General features: G+C 39.9%; 1 long non-coding RNA gene across 1 annotated transcript; it reads right to left on the bottom strand.

The window, feature by feature from the left end:
• Positions 1 to 11,480: 11,480 nt before the first annotated feature.
• Positions 11,481 to 20,227, bottom strand: LOC149815599 (uncharacterized). The gene is made up of 4 exons (XR_016428064.1): positions 19,895 to 20,227; positions 12,413 to 12,696; positions 12,285 to 12,332; positions 11,481 to 12,204 (listed from the first exon to the last, which is right to left on the bottom strand). It is a non-coding gene; the product is annotated as an uncharacterized LOC149815599 (long non-coding RNA).
• Positions 20,228 to 23,707: the final 3,480 nt, after the last annotated feature.

The following is a 23,707-nucleotide window of genomic DNA, read 5'->3' as shown; positions in this document are numbered from 1 at the left end:
TTTTGCTCACTAGCTTGAGAATTCTTCCTCGTCACTAGTTTGACTTTCTTCTTCTTCTTCTTCTTCATTGTTTGCCCATCCCCTTGGTACATCATTTGGATCACATTCCTCTATGAATGTTTCATCGGCCAATGGAGATATGACATGCATATCATGCGCAACATCGTGACCATAAGCGAAGTCACAGACATCATCTGATTGATAGTAATCACTGTCTTCAGCTAACTCATCTTCCTGTAACTGATCATACTCGGGGTATAGTTTGGATTTCACCTTGCAAACTGCCCACCATTCATTTCTATCTGACTTTTTTATACTCGGATATGAAGTATAATAAACTTGTTGAGCTTGCGAGGCTAATATGAATGGTTCATATGTTCCAAACCTGGATTTATGATTCACCTCCACAATGCCTGAAGCTTTGTCGAGTCTTGTTGCAGTTGGATCAAACCAATGACACTTGAATACCGTAACCCTGTTATTCATGCCTAAGTAAGTCAACTCCATTATTTCCTCTATAACACCGTAGTAATCATGTTCATTTTCACCGTAGCTGCTACCCTTGACACACACGCCACTATTTATCATTGATTTGTTTATACCGTAGTCTTTTGTATGGAATCGATAACCATTTACGATATACCCGTTGTAGCATTGCACAACTTTGGTCGGACCATTTTCTAAATCACATATTCCTTGATCTTTAACATCACCATTGCGAACCTACGCACAAACATAAACAATGATTGTGATCACGATCAATTAAGTAACTTAGTGTTGTTTATAAGTACAAAATTTATGTTAGCTTCTTTACCAACTGTTTCAACCACTCTACAAACTTAGTTTCACGTTCTTTTTGTACTTCTGCATCAGTGAGATGTGAAACTTCGTTTCGCAACTTCAGATCAAATCGTCTGCAAACCACAAATACTTATATTACCGAGCCATGTATCCACATATAGAACATAAAAGGATTTATAATTGAGTTGCATATACATATACTTACTCGATGTATGGGTCGATCGCTGAGCAATTAAAAAGAATATAGATGTGTGCTGCATCTTGCTCTCGATCTGTCAATAGCCTTGATCGGCAACTACCAAATGCATGCCCAAGTGGTTGAAATATCGACAGCTTGTCAGCTACAGTTACTTGTTCTCCATCATCGTTACGGGGCGGGCATGTGTAACGTGTTGGAATATGAGGTTCGAAGTACATAGATGAGAAATTTGAAATCTCTTCTAAAGTGTACGCCTCACAAATAGAGCCTTCTACTCTTGCTTTATTACGAACCTTTTTTTTTAGGTCGAACATGCATCTGACAAGAATATACATTTCAAATTTTAAATATCTGTCACTAAAGAGACAAATATAAAAAAACATATACCTTTCAAATGGGTACATCCATCGATATTGCACAGGGCCACCAACCCTTAGTTCATATGGCAGATGTATGATCAAATGTTCCATAACATCGAAAAATGCTGGCGGAAATATCTTTTCTAACAGACAAACAATGGTGATGACAGAGTCCTCGAGATTCTTTACATCTGATACAATGACCTCCGATGCGCACAATGTTCTGAAAAATCCGCTCAACTCAGACAATACCCCCCATATAGGTTTGTCTAACATATCATGGAATGCTAGGGGTATCAATCGTTGCATAAAGATATGACAATCATGGCTCTTCAACCCATATAACTGTCCATCGTCAATCTTCACAGCCCGAGCAATGTTAGAGACATATCCATCTGGAAATCTCAGTTGTCTCAACCATTGACATACATGTTTTATTTGATCAGGTCCGAGCACGTACTTCGCCTTTGGTTTCAGTACTTTGCCATTATACTCTTTGAGTTCCAATTCTGGTCTTTTACATATTAATTTTAAATCCATACGGGCCTTCGGATTATCCTTCGTTTTTCCTTTAATATTCATTACTGTATTGAACACATTATCAAACACATTTTTCTCTACATGCATCACATCCAAATTATGTCGTATCAATAGGGTCGGCCAATACGGTAGTTCCCAAAAAATAGATTTTTTCGTCCAATTGTGTTCCTTCCCAAATCCACGGAAGGGTGTAGGACTGCGGGCATCTGTTAATACATCTGGAAAGTATCGCAATCTTCTTAAAATCTCTATGCCAGACAATCTTGAGGATGGACCTTCCGTTTCAGTTGTGCCTGCTGTAAATGCATTCTTTTGACGTCGGAACGGATGATCGCTGGGTAGAAATCGACGATGGCAATCAAACCAGCAAGGCTTCCTTCCATGCCTCAATCTAAAAGCTTTGGAATCCTCCATGCAGTACGGACAAGCCAACCTCCCATGTGTGCTCCAACCAGATAACATACCATATGCATGGAAGTCACTGAATGTCCATAGAACAACGGCCTTCATGTTGAAATTTTGTTTTTTGTGGGCATCATACGTGGTAACACCGTCATCCCACAGTACTTTTAATTCATCAATCAATGGCCTTAGATATACATCAAGATTTTGGCCAGGTGAGGTCGGACCAGGGATCAACAGAGACAAGAAAAGATTTGGACGTTTCATACACAAGCTTGGTGGAAGGTTGTATGGAGTTACAAATACTGGCCAGCATGAGTATGGAGTTGATCTACCCCCAAATGGATTAAATCCATCTGTACATAGACCGAGTCTAACATTTCGCACTTCCATTGCGAAGTTCTGATGAGTACGATCAAAGTGCTTCCAAGCTTCAGCGTCAACAGGATGCGTGATCTTGTTTTCATCGTGTCGAACTTTATTTGCATGCCATCTCATGTGTTTAGCTGTCTTTGAAGACATATACAATCGCTGCAATCTAGGAGTGATAGGAAAGTAGCGGAGCGACTTGTATGAAACTTCCTTTGATCTCGTGCTACCATTGCCTCTTGTCTTTGGCTTGAACCGAGGATGCCCACATGACGGGCATGATATGTCGTTTTCCTGCTCCTTGAAATACAACATGCAGTGATTTGGACAAGCATCAATCTTTTTGTAACCCATACCTAGAGCATTGACCATAACTTTCGCACGATAGAAATTTTGTGGCAATTTCTCATCTTTAGGCAACATACTCTTCACAATCATGCACAAACGGTCAAAACATGATTGACTCAAATTATACTCGGACTTCAAATTCATTAGTTGAAGAACTGCAGACAAGATAGTGTGACTCTCACAACCGTTCCAAAGTGGCTCATCAGCATCTCTAAGTAAATCATAAAATCTACTAGCTGCATCGTTTGGTGATTCTTCATCTACGGCAGTTCTTACATCACTAGAACTCATAGCAGAACCCAGTTCTGTTCCTGCAGCATCAAATATCAAATTCGTATATGGATTATCGTGCACCACATTCACCCGTGCATCAAAATCGTTTCTAAATTCTTCTCCATGAAACGTCCAGTTCTGATAATCACTCACAAAACCCTTCCTGTATAGGTGATGTCTAACGCCATGAGGTTCTACAAATCGATTATTCTTACAAATCTTGCAGGGACACCTAATCCGACCTGTGGGATCTACCGTACTGACACTCGCCGTTGCAAATTCAATAAAACTATCGACACCATCCATATATTCATGCGATAACTCATTGTCCACTATCCTACGGTACATCCATTCACGGTTTGCAGTCATTCTGTCGTATGATGTTACGAATAGTATCCTAACGAATTAAGAAAAAAACAATCAGAATGCTACGATGAAGAAAATATCAAATTTATCATGCAATATACTATGTCAAACAATAACAAGAATTTTGATGCATGCATTGATAACTTAATATTTTCATGTGCAAACTATTAATGACACGATACAATCATTTGAAGCATGCTTTTATTATAAAATTTCACATGGAAGTCAAAATCAAATTGAAATTAACTACATGCAAGCATGGATACAATTACATCAAACATTGCAATACATCATAATCATTCATATCAAATAAATGGCAAACATGTACCTGCAGCAAACACACTTCAATATCTCACTAACTACTACCATGCTTAGCATGGACTCCGTACTCCAAAAATAAGAACACTTCCATATTTCTACATTAAAATCATGCTCAGCATGATCTCCGAACTCCAACAAAGCAGTCCTAGATATCAACAACTAAGTGAGTGTGTGAACAATAAAGTGCTGCATTCAATAAATTAAATAACATGTGATACGTTTGCATCACTTACTCACCACGGGTATTTACCCGATTTGCATTGTTTTTGTCATTTACTTACCACAGGTGGCCGAGCACGAGTTGGTTCCGTTAAAAAATCTGCACAAAAACAAAACAAATTAAGTAACAAACTAACTGTTGGGTTCAATCACAATAGTCTATTATATTTTAGCAGTGTGGTTCTTCATAACTACAGTCGTTTCAAATTTCAGCAGCTTGAATTGTAGTACCGTTGTTATTCTTTTTATTTCAACAGCAGTAATTATTTCTAATAATTACGATCTGATTTTAGCACAACATAAAAGTATTACTTTTTTTTATTCAAATCAACATGATTTTCAAATACAACAATTTGTTTTCAATTTGTTAGTTTGTTTTCAATTTGTTAGTTTGAAAGCACGGCAGGGGGTTAAAGCCCCTGCCTTTCCGGCAGGGAAGGGGGTTAAACCCCCTGCCGGAAAGGCAGTTCCGGCATGGGGGGTTGACCCCCTGCCGTGCCTTTACGGCAAGGGGTTAAACCCCCTGCCTTTCCGGCAGGGGGGGTCGACCCCCTGCGTTTCCGGCAGGGGGTCGACCCCCCATGCCTTTCCGGCAGGGGGTCGACCCCCCCTGCCGGAAACGCAGGGGGTCGACCCCCCATGCCGGAAAGCACGGGGAGCGGCGGCTGGCGAGGTCGCCGGTGGCCGGCGCAGTCGACAGCAGAGAGGGGGAGACCTGGAGCGAAGCTCGGGGGCCACTGGGTCGCCGGAACTCAGAGCGGAGGCGAAGAGGTGGCTGCAGGGAGGATCGTCGGTCGTCGGTGACTGAGGACGCCGGTTGCGAGTCGCCGGCGAAGGGGAGACAACACCTCCCGGCAGCAGCCACAGGGAGGAACAGCAGGGAGGAGGAAGAGGTCGGCGGCGGGTCGCTGGTGCTCGGGGTCCCTGGCGCAGCCGCTAGCCAAGCAGGGAGGTCGGCAGCGAGGCGGCGGTGGCCGGACGGTGGCGAGAGCCGACGGGCGGCGGGAGGGAGAGGGCGGCGGGCGGGAGCAATACAGCGAAACAGGAAAAAGAGAAAGAGGGATGGGATTAGGGATTTACGCGACATTTAGCTACGGCTTAGCGACGGAAACATTCCGTCGCTACGCCGTCGCTAAATCAAAATACAAAAAACGCGACGGACTATATTCTGTCGCTACGCCGTCGCTAAGTAGCGACGGATTAGCGACGATATAGTTCCCTCTCTAAATCCATCGCTAAAATGGTGTTCTTTTAATAAAAAGTAGCGACAAAAAATTTAGTCGCTAATCCGTCGCTAAGTAGCGACAGATTAGCGATAAAATTTGTTTCCTCGCTAATCCGACGCGAATTAGCGACATATTCTATCTCTAGCTAATCTGTCGCTAATTAGCGACGGATTTTTTCCGTCGCTAATTAACAATTTTCTTGTAGTGATCGGGTCGGGTCGAGTATACACGACCCAGTTACAACCCTAGTGTTGGATATGACAATTACCAAATTCAACTTTATCTGATCCATATAAAATGAAATTAGGATTTAGATTTGCTATTGAATCAAATATTTACACATTCTAATCTTCCAAGAACCCACACACTTAACTTTTGCCCTATTTACAAACATTGCCTATATTACGTTTCAAATATTACAAATACCTGCCTAACTTTTGACAATTGTTTTGTTAACTTGGTGTGTATTTGTAATATCTCAAAAGTCAATCGGTATTTACAAATAGGTCAAAAGTTAAGCACGTTTTTATAAAGTTTTCAAAAAAAAAAAATCTAAACAAGAATCCCTTCTGCAAATTCACCGATCTGGCACTCTGGACTGGTTTCACCATGTTCCTTACGTGCACACGTACCTTGTCCGATTGTCGAGTGTTGGCTTCCGATAAACAGTCTAATCAAGCGTAAATTACAAAACAAATCTATGTTGTTTTCAAAAGAAGAAGGCTAAACAAATCTATGTTGGTTGGTTGCATATTTTTTATTTTTATTCGAAGAAACCACTCCAGGTGCAGAGACCTAGGAAGGCTGGCTCAACCTACCATATACTACAGTCTCTGTCCATGTCAGCGTAAAACTCTGAGGGATTACCTCTTAACCTCAGGGAGTCGCCAAGCTTCAGTGAAGTGACACTCATGAGATTTGAACCTAGAGTGCACGTCAAACAGTTTAGGCCCCCATCCCACTACTCCAAACTCTTTGGCTCTTCCTTGGTTACTTGCATATGGGCTAAAGGAATGACCAACCCTTTTTCTTTTAGAAAGAAATTAAAATTGATAAGAAAAAGGGTAAGATGGCTGTATGCAAAATTTTTATATCCACATAATTGGGGACCGCTCTGAAGCTCGTCCATGTATGATTTGCATTATCTACGAGAAACTGTTTGAATCTTTCATAGATGAATGCCTCATCTCCATCTCCGGTTGTTTCCAACCTCACCGCCTGGTGACCCGAGCACCTTTCTTTAACTCAAAATTTGGAATTGAGGTGAAGCGATCTAATGTGATCCGGATCCTTCCTGGGGATTAACCTCTCTAAAATGCCACGAGCATATGTTGTCAGTACCTTTGGATATTGGGATTTCTGACAAATACAATTTTAGTGAAATATAGTAGAGGAACCCTCTCTGACCTATCACTATAAGAATGCATGTCAATATCGGCTATATATCTCGCTGCTATTGCCCTATTTCTCGTTACTATAGGCCTAAAATGGCAAAAAATCTCGCTGATGAGTTGTAAAAAGAATTCACCTTTGTTGAGTAATAATGGCGATATTTATAGCTCGCCACTAAAAGGTAAACCAACACAAGCAAAGAATCTCATCAAAACTGAAAATACAAATAGCAGTGTGGATCTTTAACAGCGAAGTTGTTTTAACGGTAAGATAGGATATAACAGCAAGATCCCTAGCTCACCGTTATAGGCTACCTATAAGTTATAACAACTAAATACTATTTTGTCATTATAGCCTATAACAGTGAGATCCCTACTCATCGTTATAGGCTACAATTGGAAAAAATAAATCACTGGTATAGGCTATAACAACGAGACCGTGATCCCGCCTGTAATGGCTATATAAACCTATAAACAAAAAACTAAAAATTAGTGTTAAAAAAAAATTTACATTCAACAAAAACTTGCAACAAACATATATTTCAAATATGTTTTTAAAAATAGAAACCCCTCCTGCAACAAATATATACACTTCTAATATTCACATAAATTAAAATATAATTTATGTTACACATTTTCAAAATTATATAGCATCTTTCTTACTTAGATGCTACGTAACTCTAAAATGTATACACTCATCACAAGAAAATTAAAATAATTAAATCATAAATAAGTAAACAAAAAGTTTAGAAATTGTAGCAAAGCAAAAAATTATAGTTAAACAAAAAGAGTTTAGAAATTTCGGATTTAGGATGAGGGTTCAACACACACACACACACACACACACACACACACACACACACACACACACACACACACACACACACACACACACACACACACACAAACACACACACACACACACACACACACACACACACACACACATATATATATATATATATTAAGATGGGCACATGCACAATGTAAAGAATCTGTCGTTTGCCTGATCAAGCGAGTTGAGGCAGAACCGAGAGAGAGATTATTTATGCTAGTTAATTTAATAAAAAATATTAATATTCTAACCAAAATCAAATATTCATTGTTCATGAATTCTTGCTTAGTGCTAATTAAAAGGAAAAAAAACACAAAAACTTTAAAACCATAACTAAACATTCATGCCAATATAAAAAAACTAAATCATAACCCTAATTCCTACAAATATCATAAATTATACATTTATGCTAATTGATAAAAACCCTTAATATTCTAAGTAAAATCAAGAATTCATTATTCATGAATTTATATTTAATAATAATTTAAAAACAAAAAAAAAATCTAAAACCATAGCTCAATATTTATAACATTAAAAAAACAAATCAAATTCTTAAATCCTAACAAACTTCAGTCGTAGATATACTAATTAAAAAAATAAAGACATAAAATTTTACCTAAAATCAAGCATGAAATCATGTTTAATGATGATTGAGAAAGAAACAAAAAAAATACCTAATTAAATATTCATGTCATTTGAAAAATCAAAATAAAAACTTAAACCGTAACAAAAATCGAAGATTTAGGGGTTGAGAAGTGATAACAAAAATCAAACATTCATTAATAGAATCATGCTTATTAATAATTAAAATAAAAAAAAGTGGACAAAAAAACCCTAAAACCCTAATTAAACACTCATGTTATTTGCAAGAATACAAATCAATACCCTAAATGCTAAAAAAATCAAGCATTTATGTTAATTAAAAATTCTTTAATATTCTAGTGAAAATCAAACATTCATTACATGCCTAATGATAATAAAAAAACATAATAAATCCTAAAAACCTAATTAAACATTCACGTTGTTTAAAAAATAAACTAAATCAATAACCTAAATCTAAAAAACATCATTCATTATGCCAATTAGAAAAATAAATAAATATAACCCCTAAAATCAAAACAAGCATGCATTTATGATTTAAAAAAAAATTGAAATGAAATAAAAAGGAAGAAGAGGACCTAGCGGCCAACAAATATGTGTAAATGAGGAAGAAGAGGTTGTTGGAGGTTCACCCAGCCCGATAGTGGTGGTGGCGCTGAATGGTGGATGGGCTAGACAGGAAATTGAGAGAGAGAGAGAGAGAGAGAGATTGTTGGGTCATAGGGATGGCTAGTGGGCGAGGGAGGGTCAGAAGGTGAACAGGGGAGGCTCACAAAAGTGATCGATGGCGTTAGGTAACCTGGGGGACCCTGCAGAGATGGTCAACAATGTCCGTCAACCTGAGGAAATGGTAGGGGGGTCGACGTCAGTGGGGGCGCCCAAACAAGCGAGAGGAATAGGGAGATCAGGGGAGGCTCTAGTGTCGATAGTGGAGGCAGCCGATGAACCAAGAGGAGTAGAGATGGTGGTCGACCGTCCAGTGATGGTCTGTCATGTGGAAGTTAGTCGGCGGTTGCAGGTCTCTTGAAAGGGGGATAACAGGATAATAGAGAAAGATCATAGAGAGAGAGAAAATATATAAAAAGGGTATGTCAGGCCATTTTTATAGATGTCACTCTATAATGACAATATAATTATCGTCATTATAGAGTAAAACCCTATAACGACAAGATCTATATCTCGCCAGTTCTATATTTAGTCATTATTGATCTATAAGAGTGAGATTTTCTGGTCATTAAATATAGTTGTTAAAGTATTTTAACATCAATATCTAATGACCAAAGAATCTCGTTGTTATACATATGTCTTTAATGGCGAGATGTGTGCATGGGCAAGATATTCTAGGGGATATCCAACTCGCCGTTATTGATGAAGTTAATATCGATGAGATTCATGGCTGTAGTAGAGTAATGACGGTGAAATATTTATGTTCTTACTATTACCTATTAATTAGCGACGACAAAAATCTCATCGTTATTGCTTTATCCATAGCGGTGAGATTTTATCTTGCTGAAAAAGCTATTAATCCTATCCTTGTAGTGCATGTACAAACCTTAAAATGTCTCCTACTCTCTCAACATAAACACATGTCAGACATACTCATCAAGACCACCATATTGGTTGTCAAACCTCTATCCACACCAATGTTATCAAGCACCTGTCATCTCTTTCGAGCTAAGAGTGTGGCAATCCCACCATCTATCATAGCATGGTAGGTGCCCTGCAATATGCTACTCTCACTTGGTCGAACATCTCGTATGCGGTGCATACTTCGGTACCTTAAACATAGGGGTGGCAAAACCTGACACGACCCACCAACCCGCCTCTTAGGCGGGTTCGGGTTGGGCTTAAGCCAACCCGTTTAATAAACGGGTCGACCCGCGTAACCCGTTTATTAAACAGGTCGGGTTCGGGTTGGGGGTATGCCAACCCGCCAACCCGGCTGACCCGTTTAATAAACGGGTTAGGCGGGTGGGTCAACCGGCCAACCCGCCAACCCGTTTGCCAACCCACCAACCCGTCGACCCGCCAACCTGACCCGTGAACCTGAGAACCCGTTTACCCGACCCAACCCATTTATTAAATGGGTTGGCGGGTCGTGTCGGGTTACCCGTTTATTAAACGGGTCGGCTTCGTGTTTTCCACAGCCGACCCGTTTAATAAACGGGTCGGGTTCGGGTTGAGGTATGCTGACCCGCCAACCCGTCGGGTCGACCCGCCAACCCGACACGATTGCCACCCCTACTTAAACACACTCCCAACTATGATGTACTCATATCAAGGTCCAACAATTTCACTCTACAGGCCTACTCTGATGGTGGCTGGGCAAGGTGCATTGATTATCGCAAATAAACATTAGGTTATGCAGTCTGTATTGGTGTGGTTGTCAGCTCCAGCACTGAAGTGAAGTACAAAACAATAGCCAATATTGTTGTTGCATTTCCTAACTGAAGGGCGACACCTAGCCTCAACATGTCTAGAGACGTTGGGATGTTAGCAGGCGCAGACAGCCTATTGTGGGTGGTTGTTTGAGCCTTAATAGGTGCATGCTTTCCGTTTGGATCTTAATAGGTGTATGCTATCCGTTTGATCCATAATGGACTTTTATGGACCCATGCATACTAGGTTCTATCCATCTGCGAGTTTCTTCTTCCTGTGTTCTCTCTTTCCCTCACTCTCATTTCCTGCGAAGCAGTTCAGGGTAGCTGTATTGTGGTGACTAATCTAATTAGTGTCAGAGTGATATGTATTGCATATGAGGTGCAAGCTTAGTTGCATCCTAGAAACGAGAATGGATTCAACACTTCTGCACCTGGTTCAACCCCGGTGAGACAACTGTTACTTTTAAGAAAGCATCGTTGTTGTGCGCCCTCCAAACTTCGGCCCCACCAATAATTGTTGAGAAGTTTCAATTTTACAACACTTTTTTGCAGCATGTTAAAGAGAGTTCCTTGAGGTGTGAGAGATCACTCAAACTTGTTGGAAGTTTACCAAACTTGCTGTCATTCATTCTCAAATGTTTCTAATGAGGTTAGCTCAGAGAAAGTAGGTGGAAGTGCGGCGAGGGAACTGCCCCTTAAATCTAAATGCCTCAACAGCTTGGGCCTTCCGAAGTCATAGGGTAATCCTTCGACTAGACCTTTACACAATGCCATATTCAGTTTTTTCCAAGCTTAGAAGCGTGTCAAAATCGTTACGTAGTTTGGTGATCTTTGTTGCAGTCACATCCAAGCGTTTCAAACTTCTCATTTTCCACATCGATGCTGGCAGACTTGTGAGTTCTTTGCATCGGCATACTGAAAACTCCAAGAGATTTTCCTACATTCCTATTTTGTCAGGCAGATCTTTAATGTTAGTGATATCCAGGAAAAGCTTAGTTAAATTAAGTGCATCAACAATTGAAGTAGGCAATGCGGTGAGGGAACTGCAGTTTTTAGCACTAAGTACTCGGAGCTTCTTCAAACAGCCTATGGAGTGCGATATTCTTATTTCGGCATCATCTAGCATGAGCTCTTCTAGAGACTCAGAATCCTTGGATCAACTTCGGCAATGTACTCGGCCCCTTGCAGTTTTCCAATAACAGCCGTTGTAATTTATTCAACTGCATTATGGAATAAGGTATACTTTGTGTATCTGTTTCAGAAAGTAGAAGCTCTGTTAGTCATTGCAACTTCCCAGATGCTCAGGCAAAGCGGAAAGCCTTGAGCAGCTAGAGAGCTTCAGGATTCTAAGAGAGCTTAAAGAAATAAGACTCAGGCAGCTTTTCTAGCATTCTTCAGCCACGCATATTGAAGTAAACCAAGCCCTGTAGAACCCCAATGGATTCATGAACTTGGACCAAGTCACTATATCCATCAAGTGTTAATTTCTCTAAGAATGGGAAACTAGAAAAGTCTGTAGTGGCAGCTAGCTTCTTGCAATTGTTCAGCTCCAAAACTTTCAATTTCTAAAAAACCTGATAGGAACAAAATCTTTTGTTAGAATACAAGCAGCACCAACAATGCAATATGCAGAAAACTTGTTCTGACGATTGACCTTGTTTCCCGTGCAACACCTGCTGAGAGCATGTAGCTTGTCCATAACCTGCTAAGAGTAACACCATTTTAATATGAAAACAACATTTGGCTACATAGTGGGCAAGCATCTTTTTATAATTTTCTTACCTTGATATTTAGCAACCCTCGCTCCTTATGAACTTCTCTGATGTAACTATGTGATAGGTTCAGCACCGCAACTTTGTCGAGAGTAAAATCATAAATGACTCTAGAGGACAACCCTGCCATTCCACCCATTCTGGTTCCATAGACAAAGGCTTGAATTTGCCTCTGAAGTTAGCATAGTTTACTGGCAGCAACCTATGTGTGGACAATGGAGCTAGAGAGCTGCTTTTCAAGTATGTTGTCGGCTTTTCAAAATCGTGACTGATGTCTTGAATATTCTCTGTTGCCTGATAACAAATACATCACAACTCAAAAGATAAAAACAAATGACACAGTTGGAAGATGAAATGTTTTGAGTTCATGGTTCTTTGCCATCTTTCAACTGATCCAAGTTTTAATTATGATGTTATTCAAGTGCTGTTTCCTTACAAATTGATCATAATCAACACATCTGTGGGGTTAGATTTGCAAAAAACAACATAAAAATACTTGTTGGCTCGAGGTAGGCCAGAAAAGTGATAGGTGGTAGATGCCTACCACTTTTCTAGCCCATCCGAAGGGTTTTTTTTCTATTTTTCTAAAATTTAATCATACGGATATGATCTACATGCTTCATTTTTATAGGAATCAATTCTTGGATCATCTGATTCCGACACGCAGGTAGGTCTATAGGTCCCACCATCATCCATTCAAGGGTAGTACCCACGCAAACTCGGGGCACACATACGCTGATTTGGTGCATCATGCGGATGCAACACGAAACAACGGCGAACGATCAGGAATGGACAATAAAAAGTAAAGAGTTTTTTTTTTATGGTGGGTGGATGCGGTAGGACATCGTGCCCTGCAACGTCCATAGACTTTACAGGACAGGATGCGTTGTCTGTGATTCAACGCACCTTGAGGGTATGTTTGATGGCTTGCCCAAGATTGGATGGAACAAACGAACAAAGCAGATAGAACAAAGGTTATGTCTTTCTGTAAGAACTGCCCTCCATCCAACATTTGTTTCGATTGTACATGGAGGAAGTTGTGTTCCAAAGTTCACTGTTTGTTTTACGTTGTGCAGACAACATGGACCCACATGGATAATGGGTCGAAAAACTTCATTTTGGATTGTACAACTCGATCCACCCAACCATATGAGTGTTTTAACATGTTTATTATGGATTTTAACTTTGAATATAGATCTCAGATTGGATCTAAAAACAAAAAATATTTAAAATTTGGGTAATTTGACAAAGATAATAATTGATATTTATATATATATATGAATGCTTCAAACTGGATAAGTATGAAAAAAATGTTTAAATTTTGGGTAATTTGAGAAAAAATAAGAATTCATAATTTTTTATATACAAATGCAAAAACCATAAATAAATTATAAAACTCTAAAATGCAAGAAAGTAAATCATAAAAAAAAACACTAAACTACAAGAAAAATAAACTATAAATAAGCCATGAAATCAAAGAAACTATGAATAAACTATCATAAAAATATAAAAAATCCTAATTCAAACCCTAATAAAAGAAAATAAAAAAATAGCCCTAATCAAATACAAGAAAATCCTTCATCAAATTAACTATAAAAAACTGTACTTAAAAAAATTGATTCAAGGCACTAATAAAAGAAAAAAACCTAATCAAATTAACTATAAAAAACCCTAATTTAAGAAATTTGGTTCAAAGCCTTAATCAAATAAAAGAAAAGCCCTAATCAAACTATATATCAAAAGCCCTAATCAAATATATTTGATTCAAAGCTCTGATAAAAAAATAAAAGAACCCTAATCAAACTAAATATAAAAAACCTGAATTAAAAAAATTATTTAAAACTCTAATCAAAGAAATTTTTTATTTAGATCCCTAATCAAAACCCTAGAGAGAGAGAGAGAGAGAGAGAGAGAGAGAGAGAGAGAGAAGAAGATCAACATTACCACTCATGAAGATCAATAAAATGTTAAACCCATGAACCAAACAAGATAGAAAACATAAATAGAAATATAGAAAAATAAGAAGCTAAAGAAAAAGAAACTACAGACAGATAGCAACAGACAACAAAGCCAAGCTCAACCAAGATCCACTGGACTAGAAGGCACCACCGATGAGTGAACGTTGATCAGAGGGAAGGAGAGGTCTCTAAGTTGTATACGTAGAATCACATATACATCAACCAGGATTTTATGGACAAGATTATTAAGGATGACCAGAATTTGATAGAAAATAGCATCATTGCACGCCATCCAAACAAACCACCAAGTAGTAAGCAACCACGTCTTCCAGATCAGCCTCCACCGCTTGCATCATCTAATCTGAACAGGGCCCAGGAGCAGATCAAGCGCAAAAGACTCCTCTTTGACAATTAGGTCCGGAGATCTCCATGTCCTATTAAAAAGGACCACAAAGATTGGGCAGGACCAGAATAAATGAAAAGTAGTTTTTTCATCAGCTTGACAAAGCGCACACCAGCTAGGAAACTGAAAACCCAACTTCTTTAAATAACTGTGAGTCTAAACCCTATCATGCAAAATTAACCAAGCCAAAACCCGAGATCTTGGTGAAGGGCCCTTAGCCCATAACACGCACTCAAGGAACCAATCGACCCCCAGGGAAAACAACGATCTATACACTTTGTGGGTGTGGAACGCACCATTTGGCACAATCGCCCATTACAACCACTGATCGTAATTTCTTGCATCCTCAATTTGATCTCTGAAGAACGATAAGGCTCTCAGCCACATGCTTCGCAAGTGCGAGATTGCCAACCCCCGGGTTCCATGATGAAGAAGAGATAAATCAGAAGCACCATATTTAGCATAAAGCAAACGAGTACAAGGAGAACCCGGTTGATGGGCCATCCAACATTGCTTGGCCACAAGAGCAATACTCTTCTTTCTGGGTGCAAAAACACCTAAGCCAGCCATACGCCTAGGTAACACCACCGTTCGCCAACCAACCAAATGATGCTTACCCTGGAGTTGACACCCAGACCAAAGAAAATCTGCCATTAAATGACAAATCTGCTTATCCACACCTACCAGCATCACGAACATTGACATAAAAAATTCAGGGATAGAGGAAAGAACATGTCTGATTAAAGTTAAACGGCCAACGATGGAGAGATAAGACGTCTACCAAAAAAAAAACTTGTTTTTCACTTTTTGAATAGTTGGAGCCCAAGCAGCGGAGGAGAGGTGCTTCACTTGTAACGACAGACCCAAATACGTCATCAGCAACTCAGAGATCGTGCAATTAAAAATCTGTTGTCCTGTTGCAAGCATAGAAGACTCAACATTGAACATAGTAAGAGAGCATTTGTTATCATTTAGAGAAAGCCCAGAAAGAGAGAGAAAGAATTGAAGAATAAGTTTGAATCTAAGCATCTGTTGTACATTTGCTCGCCAAAAAATAATCATATCATCAGCATAAATAAGAATATAGTCTGAAAAATCTGAAACATCTAAAGGATCTATCAAGCGCTTCTCTACAGCACGCTTAAGCAACACCACGAGACCCTCAACAATGGCATTGAACAGTAAAGGCGAGAGAGGGCAGCCTTGCCATAACCCATGCCCCAACTTGATCTGGCCACCTCTAATGTTGCTAATCTTAATCATGGCTTGAGCATTAGAGACCAATTCCCTCACCTACCTAGAAAAATGATGACCAATGCCAAAATTGGATAACATTTGAAATAAGAAGGGCCAATGCACAGAATCAAAGGCTTTATGAAAATCTAATTTAAGAGAAAAATAGGGCTGACCATGTAAGGAGTGAATGACTTCAAGGCAAGATATAAGAATGCTGAATCCTCTTATTGTGGATAAAAGTGAACTGAGAGTTCAAAAATATTTGGTGAGCCACGACCTTCAACCTATTAGCCAACACCTTGGCGATCATCCAATAGAGGGCACTCATAACAGAAATTGGGCAAAACCTAAAAATATCAATGACAGCATCGTCTTTTGGAATTAAAGATATAATTGCCAAGTGGGTTTGAATAGGCAATCTGGAATTGTGATAGAACTCATCAAACATGTTAATAACATCAGACTTGACACAAGACCAAAAAATTCTGAAGAAATCCACATGAAACCCATCAGAACCTGAAGCTTTCCACCCCGACGAACCTTTGATGCCCCTAAAAATCTCATCTTCAAAGAACTTCATTTGCATATTTGCATAGAGCAAGCTTGATCTTGTTGAATCGACCCAATAGAAACAGGACCAATGACACCCTCCCGGTAAGCGAGCGAGCGAGAGAGAGAGAGAGAGAGAGAGAGAGAGAGAGAGAGAGAGAGAGAGAGAGAGAGGGTATCCTGGCCAGCCACCAGTGTCCTCTCCACCGGCGGCCTCACCCGACTGCTGCACAAGGGTGAGAGAGAGAGGGTTAGACCCCCCCCCTCTTCCAATTTTTTTTAAACCGTTCTCCCCGTCTTGTTCTCAACATAACAGGAAGTGGGGGACAATGAAATAGGGATGCGATGGATGACATTCTATGTGTCTGCCGTGTCCATCGTTTGTTAGATCCTCCATTCCCAGCAGCCGCACCGTCCACAATCAAGCATGAAACGAGGGATGAAACAAGCCCTGAAGCACTTTATCGTCCCACGTTTCAACGGGACTCACCAAAACCTGTGGAAATAAAGCCTGACAAAAGGGTTCTCATAGTAACAAACATCACTGATATTTTCAATTTTTTCATGTTTTTATTATAGTAAATAAATTAAAAAAGATTTAATATTACATTTAGCATGTTTGTATCGTGGTTTTTGAAAAACTCAAAATAATCATTTTCTCCTATAGCTCTCATTCAGCAATTAAGAGCAGGGCATAGGCATCCGATGTGCCATAGGGTTTCCTTGTCCCAACAGAAAAAGTAAAAAAGCGAGCAAGGCAATTTGGTTGAATTACAACAAATACCACAAATAATAATAATAATGTCTCTGTTGGCATCTAAAGACCGACGAATTGATTTTAAAAACGTAGAGACAGTCACCAAATCATTTTTTGTGGGAGAAGAAACCAAGGTTGAGGATCATTGCTGGATGCAACGTGGAGACACAAGTTGCGTCCTAACTCTTGATGGTAATCTTTGAAAAAAAAATCTTCATGGTAGCCATTTTGTTTTTTTTGAAAGCAAGAAAGATTATATTGAAAAAAAAGAACATGCCGCCGGTGCTAGCTCTCATCCCATTAACATACATGTGGGTGTGACGTTTCAACAGAAGCAGTGGGAATTTTTCTATTAGGCAACTGCTAGAGCGAGTTAACTAGAGTTCATTTTAAGCATCTCAACTTCCGACCTATTAGGACTGTGAATTCTATTGCAGCTTGCAGGTGTTAAGGCAAATGTTACAGTTACAGTTACACATCAGCAACCAACTCAGCCGATAGGGTCCACCATGATGGACTCTATCTCTTCCCAGAGTAACTACATATCTCAGCAGATAGAGTCCAATATTGTGGACTCTATCGCTTCTCAGGATAAACAAGTTGGGACTAGTCTCCAACTATCCCAGCTCATTCCAAAGAAGAGAAAAGGCAAATGATGCCTTTTCCTATCCATTTGTTTCCAAATGTAACAAATTGTAACAAGTCTGTTTGTATCTCTTCTTTTGAGGTTGTATTTCACAACTGAAGTCTTATCTAAGATTCTAGGTGTAATGAGGCGAGTTGTATCCTTTTTGTTTTACCATATATGGATTACCTTACACTCACGGTGAACAAGTGAGTTCAGTAAGGTTTCATTTGTCTCTCATCCTTTCATGGTATCAGAGCTTCAAGTTCCCGCGAGTGTGTCAATGGCATCCAACGAAACAATAATGCAGTAGAATGCCATCGCCGACCAAGTTTCAATAAAACTGAACCTAAAAAATTACCTACTGTCGAGATCCCAAATCGAGTCGGTAATGATGAGCTAAGACCTTTTCAAGTTCGTCGATGGCTCGTTCCCTCAACCAATCAAATTTGTCATTGCCGAAGGAGGAAAGGAGAAAGCTAATCCTAATTTCCATGCATGGTGCAAATACGATCAGGTCGCTTTGAGCTGGATCAAAGCGACTATGTTCGAAGCAGTTCTTGATCAAATTATGAGAACCAAGACAGCCTATGAAGTGTGGATGGTGCTTGAGAAAGCCTATGGCTCGCAATTGCCATTAAGCCTTATGATCCTGAAAAAGGATCTCATATTTATTAATGAGAGCATGGATATACTCGCCTATCTAGACATAATTTAGTTTCTGTCAGATTTTTTTGCTACTATCAATCATCTGGTTAAAGACAACAATCTTATTCAAATTGCTCTCAACAGTCTTCCCATTGAATACAAGAGTTTTGTTACATCTATAACCATTAGGTCATCACACCACTCTTTTGCAGATTTATATGATCTCCTTATAAATCAGGAGAAATGTGTAATTATATTGCATCCCAAGCAATATGAGAAACAAGAGTCAACACAGACTACTTTCATTGCCTCATGAGGTAGAGGATGAGGGTGTGGACCCTATAGGGTATGTTTGATGGCTTGTCCTGAGTTGAACGAAATAAGCAAAAAAGATGGAAGAGAACATTGGTTTTGTTCATTCTATAACAATTGTTCCAAGTCCAACGTTTGTTTGGACCGTACTCGGATGCTATGTTCCAAATGTCTACTGTTTGATGTCTGGTACCAAAAAACCTCCAAATTCGTCAGAATATGGCAAAGGGGATAGCTTCTCAACACCGAACTCTCCCGAATGTACCATGTCTGATTATGTTATCCTTATAGGACCTAAGCATGTTCCATGCTTGCAATCCATGCTTAGGTCTCCTCCATAAACAAGTTATGTTGAAACTTTTCTGCTTCAACGGTTGCACTCATAAAAATAAGCTTCAGATTAGCTTTGCTTTTCACAACTTCCTTAAGAAGCCCAAAGAGTACATCCATTGCCAGGGTCCTCTCATGGGCCTCATCCAAATTTTTTACTCGATAACGCTCCAGAAGTGGATCTGTCATTGCTTCTCTCAAAAGCATACTATCAGTTAAATAGCTACAGTCCTGAAACCGGATGATGTAACCAACTTCTTCCTCAATTGTGGCATCCATCTCTTCTGCAACTTGATGAGATACAGACATTGCAGCTGCTCTACGAGGTTGGGTACAAGCAATATGCTTGCAGTTGCTCATGTAACTAGCCTCAACAACGAATTGAGGGATCTATCGAATGGTAAACATTGTCTCATAAACATCTCATTGACAAATTATAGTAGTGGCTCTCAAGAACCAAAAGCAACATAAAGTCTAGAATTTAGTTGCAAAATGATATGGTTAATAACATCTAAATTATTCCATTACAAAGCAAAAATGAAAATCTTCCAAACTTTTTCCCAAATTTTTGGACAAGCATTTGCACACGAAATACCATTCTCATGCAATCAAACAATGGAAACCAAAATGCAGATAATCACAACAAAGAAGAGATTAATAGAAAGAATGCCGACCTGGGTCATCCTTCGACTGCATGTTTCCCCCATGAGGATGAGTGGTTCTGCTCTAGCGCATCGAAAAACTCGTGCCTCTGCTGCCACACCAGGAGCGTCTTCCTCTTCTCGAGGATCTCGTAGTACCACGTTGAGAATGACCACCCTGTCCATCTGTTTACTGCCGTCTTCTTGAGCTTCGCCATAGGGGCAAAACTCAAGCCCACGATGTCGAAGAGGCTTTCCTTGGGCTTCCTCTTCGTCATCATTCCTAAAGGGTAGAAACAAAAAGGCCCTCCTGAGCTTCATGGAGGAGATCACGAGGGGGTTGCAGAGTGCGATGGGTCTCAAAGAGGCGCCTGTCCAGACGAAATGAACATTCTCCTCATCCCTGTTACTTTTGTAATAGGGGAGAGGGTGGAACAAAAAGATTATGTGTATAAGGATGTGATGGATGCGTGGAATGCCATCCACCACATCTAACATTTGTTGGAAATCACCTTTTCCAGTGAGATTTTTGTCTGAATGACGTTGGGAACGACACATCAAACATACCCATAGGGGTCATTGGAATCAAGGCAAGGGACAAGGTCAAAATTTCCCAGGAAATTTGAGTAACTCCATTCAAGGACCTGCTCAAAACCAGTAAGGACCTATCATCTGTCAATACAGCAGATAGTGTGGACACATAGCAAAAAAATGTTGGGATATTTTGAAGGCCTTCTTAGCCATATCCTTGCAATAAAGTACTGATGATTATTAGTACTCTAAAACTCGTGTAACTAATCATTTGACCATAGATGATCATTAGTTCACCAAAAAATCCATGTATTAAGGCAATGAGTCTATCATGATCGGCAATGGTAAGACCCTATCTATTTCTCAGACAGGTTTCTTGGTTTTATCGTCTAAAGGATTCAAGTTTGCATTAAAGAATATCTTTCATGTTCCTGCTATTACTAAAAGATAATGACCGTGTTTTCGAATTTACTCTATATGAATTTATTGTTAAGGATCCGCAAACAAGCAAGATTCATCTCAAGAGACCAAAAACTAGTGCCAGTCTGTATTGAATTAAATCTAGTGACTCATAGTTGATGGCATCCTATGCAGGAAGGAAAACAATGTTCAATTTGTGGCATTAGTGGCTCAGGCACACCAACAAGAAAATACTTTCTTTTCTAAAATCTAGCAATGTTATTTCCTTCAATAGAGACAAGCAAATAAAAGTTTGCGAAAATTGTTTAATTGGAAAGGCTCACAAACTTCCATTTGGGTGTTCTCAATCATGTAGTTCACATCTTCTTGAACTCTTGGATGTCGATGTTTGGGGTCCAGCCCCTGTGACTTTTTATGAAAGATTTTGATTTTATCTTTTAAAAGTAGATGATTTTACTCGATTGTCTTGGTTTTTTCCTATGAAAACCAAGTCTCAAGTAGTTGATTGGTTAAAAAATTTCAAGCTCGTTGTTGAAAAAATCAAGTTGGTTTTGTGGTTAAAAATTTTCAATCTAATCATGGAGATGAATTTGTTAGTCTTGAGTTTGAGAAATATCTTCAACTTCATGGGATTTTTCATCAATTTTTGTGCCCACATACGCTTGAACAAAATGGACTGGTTGAGCGTAAACATAGGCGTATTGTGAAAACATGTCTAAGGATGTGAAGTGGTGCCTCCTTATCTTATGGCTTCTGGGTTGACACTTTTCGAACAATAACCTATATTATCAATCAGTTGTCAACATTGGTTCTTGGTTGAAAATCCCTTTATGAGTTGATCTTCAAGCACCCACCTGACTACCAACACCTATGTATTTTACCCACTTGTAACAACCTATAACTCTTCTAAGATTTAACCTAAAACCAAAGTCTGTCTCTTTCTTGGGTATGCCTCCTGACAAAGGGTTACATATGCTTTGAACCTCACACCACTAGCACCTGCATCTCCCATCATGTCTATTTTGGTGAATTTGACTTTGCTACATAGGGTGTACCAGTTACTCCAACCCAGTCTAAGCTTGCACGTTGGGGAATCTCTCTCCCGATAGTGCTTCCACCACTACCCTTAGCAACTCCTGATGGAGCTAGTTCAACAGAACCTACGGTCCATCCAAGATAGCATCCCATCGTCTCAACTATGATCCATAGTTGCTTGCCTACTTCTCCTCCAGGCTCATATGCCACTGAATACTCCACTGCCACCATACTTGAACCAAGTTCACCCTTAGCGTCATTACCTACCAGTCTGATCCTCACAGGAGTGTCTTTTGCATCTGAGTCATTTTCATCATATACACCTTCACCTGCCCCAGTTTTCACTCTCTCTCTCGTCCCTCTAATCATGTTCATCACATGGTGACTCTGATCCATAATCAGATCTCTCAAACCCAAGGCCTTCACAGTCACCTTATACCCAAATTCTCTAACTTACCTAAATGTCTCCGTCCTTGAACCTGACCCTGTAATACCCAGAAAATTTAAGTGATTTTATATGATTTGGGCCTAGGACCCGTTACCCGAATCCATAAGAAACCTAAAAAATGGGTATTAAAGTATACGTAAAATAACAATTCTAAAATAAGTAAATAACTAATATTATTGGTTATAAGAAAAATAATAGTAAAAATTTTTGTAAAATGGGTCGGATCCATAGTTGGACCCACATGGATCCAACTGAGGATCCACCATTCACGGGCGACCCAGATCCATTTTAACAATGGACCCAGCATTGCGGGTCGCGGAGCTCGGACCCAGACCAGGACCCGTGTGAGTGCTTTTAAAAGTTACGAAAACAAGAATCGTGCCTAGGGCACGATTCTTGCAGAAAAATCAAGAGAGGAAGGGGGGAGTTCGCAAGGAGTAACCGACCCCCTCCGACTCTTCTGGAGGAAGAGAAGGGGATCATCTCGTTAAAAGGGTAAGCATCCCCTTCATTTCGGTAATTTTTTCCTCTGACTCTCTCTCTCTCTCTCTCTCTCTCTCTCTCTCTCTCTCTCTCTCTCTCTCTCTCTCTCTCATTGTGCGCACGCCGGAGGGAGATCCGTCGTCGGCAAGCCTCCCGACTGTCTGCTGCCATCGACGGCCACCACCTTTTCCTTTTCGTTCTCCCTGCCGATCGCCACCTTCACGGCAACACTGATAAGGCTCGACAACAGGAGAAAGATTGCCCTCAGCCGACCCTTCTCTCGTAACGGCTGTCTCCGATCATCGGAAAAATCGTCGAAAAATGTATGGTTCTTCGTTGAATCTTGGTGAGGGATCGAACAGGGGTTCACTTTCGTGTAAGGGTTTGAGATGAGAAGCCACGAAAATCCGTTAGATGGCTACTTTCTTGGTTTTTAAGAATCAATGGGGTTATTTTGGTCTAACCCTAACCCGTAAAATCCCCAAATCAGGTCGATGTGGGGGAGGGGGGGGGGGGCTGAGGTAGTGGATGGCCCCAGCCGTGGAGGTCCCGAGATTCTTATAGGGATACCCCGGACTTGGGGGTTTCTTAGTTAGGAAACGAGAAACCCAGGTGGCTTGAGTTTTGCCTATCGCTATTTTTATTTCATTTCAAGATAGGCTTAAGAAGGTTCTTGAATGCTTTTTTTTTTCTGTAACCCTGTTAGTAGTAGATTTGTAGAACATAACATGAAGGTCAAAATTGTTGTTAGCCGATCTTTGAGTTTTTTTTTTCTTGTGTCCCCGACATTAGATGTGGAGGTCTAATATGCCGAAGGTGATTCGGTCGATGGTTAAGTTTGGAACCCAGTAATGAATTACAAATTGTGTGTTAAGCTATCCTGAAAACCTAAATTAACCTCGAGGATTGTACCCGTTTGGTGTATCCGC

Source organism: Nuphar pumila, chromosome 15 (genome assembly GCF_984573655.1).
Source record: "Nuphar pumila chromosome 15, dmNupPumi1.hap1.1, whole genome shotgun sequence".
In the NCBI taxonomy this organism is placed as follows: domain Eukaryota; kingdom Viridiplantae; phylum Streptophyta; class Magnoliopsida; order Nymphaeales; family Nymphaeaceae; genus Nuphar; species Nuphar pumila.
Note: the sequence above shows the minus strand (reverse complement) of the source record. Positions and strands in the feature narration are given on the sequence as shown.